This window comes from Microtus ochrogaster, unplaced genomic scaffold (assembly GCF_000317375.1).
Source record: "Microtus ochrogaster isolate Prairie Vole_2 unplaced genomic scaffold, MicOch1.0 UNK14, whole genome shotgun sequence".
In the NCBI taxonomy this organism is placed as follows: Eukaryota; Metazoa; Chordata; class Mammalia; order Rodentia; family Cricetidae; genus Microtus; species Microtus ochrogaster.
Window position 1 is genome coordinate 1,726,306 of NW_004949112.1, and position 1,719 is coordinate 1,728,024.

Consider the following 1,719-nt stretch of genomic DNA (forward strand, 5'->3'; position numbering starts at 1 on the left):
AAAAAAAAAAAAAAAAAAAAGGCAAATTTGTCTGGAAGGCTGTGGTGTGAGGCCATTTTTGCTGGCTATAATGAGGTCTCCAGAACCTGAGAGAGCACACTCTTCTTAAAATTGAAGGTGTTTATGCATGAGATGAAACTGAATTCTTCTCGGACAAGAAGAATTATATACTTACGTGTATAAAACAAAAAAGAAAAACAAAACAAAACAAAAAAACAAACAGCACAGCACCATCAGGCAAACCAAAAGAAACTGGAGTGGTCTGGAGAAAAGTAACTTGGGTCATGGAAACAGTGGCGAGGTTCCTGCCAAATTCCGAAACAACCTTCCTGCAATGGCTGTTGGGCAAAGAATCCTGTGTGGTGCTGTATCCTTCCTGGATTTAAACTAATAAAAAGTAAATAAATTTTAAAAACAGTGTTCTGCTTACATGTATGCCTGTACTCTGGAAAAGGGAACAAGATCTTACTGTATACGGTTGTGAGGCACAGCTGGCATTTTACTATTTTTGTTTTTTTGAGACAGGGTTTCTAAGTAACTATGGAGCCTGTCCTGGAACTCACTCTGTAGACCAGGCTGGCCTCGAACTCACAGAGATCTCCCTACTTCTGCCTCTCCAGTTCTGGGATTAAAGGCATGTGCCACCACCCCACCAGGCCAGCTGGCATTTTAAAAGTTTTTTTTTTAATCCATGCTGTAAGTGAAAACGAAGAATCAAGTAATGGAGAATCTGCGTGGCAGGAAGTCAGTGATAGAGCTAGAAGTGAGAATGGCTAAAGAATCAATGTTTAAATTCTACACATTTTTTTGGGGGGGTGTAGAGGGCTTTTCTGAGAATCCAGTACTAAATTCTGAGCTCCCTATGAATTTGGTGAACTGGTTTCCTTCCTTGAGAATGGAAACAGAAAGAGAAGAAATCCGAAACGTGATTCTGAAAGTACAGGAAGGGCAGAGTAGAGAGAAGCCGCTGAAGGACGCTTCCTCAGCAGAAGCATGGGTAGGGAAGGGGCAGAGCAGTGGGCCAGCAGTGTCTGACTGACCAGGAGGCTGGGGCTCCACAAATCACATGGTTCAGCTTTGGTTAGAGACAGCAAAGAGCTGAAGCGCTCACTACGCAGAGATTTGGGGAGGGTTAATGCTGTAAAATGTCACGTTAAGTAATTTCCAAAGGAGAATATATTAAGTAAAAGTCTGTAAATATGTTAATGAAGCTAATTTTTCCAACATTAATAATTATTTTTTTCACTTTTAGGAAACCTTTGCTATATATTTTCTGATAATACTAAAACTGCAACTTCTAAACACAAATACACTATAGAAGAAAAAAGTGTTTTTTAAAAAAATAATAAATACATATGGGCAGTGGTGTCGCACGCCTTTAATCTCAGTACTGGGAAGGCAGAGGGAGGCAGATCTCTGTGAGTTCGAAGCCAGTCTGGTCTAAGCGAGTTCCAGGGCAGCCAGGACCACACTGAGAAACCCTGTTTAGAAACACCAAGGAAAAAAAGAAGAGAGAGAGAGAGAGAGAGAGAGAGAGAGAGAGAGAGAAGCAAACAAACAACCAAAAAAAAAAAAAAAACCAAAACCAACAATGAGTGTTTTGCCTTCAAAAATCACACCTGTCTTGGGGGAAAAAAACGGCAAAAAAGTGGTGGTGCATTTAGAAGAAAGCAGCAGGAGGATCACTGATTTCGAGGCCAGTCTCTGTCTCTCAAAAAA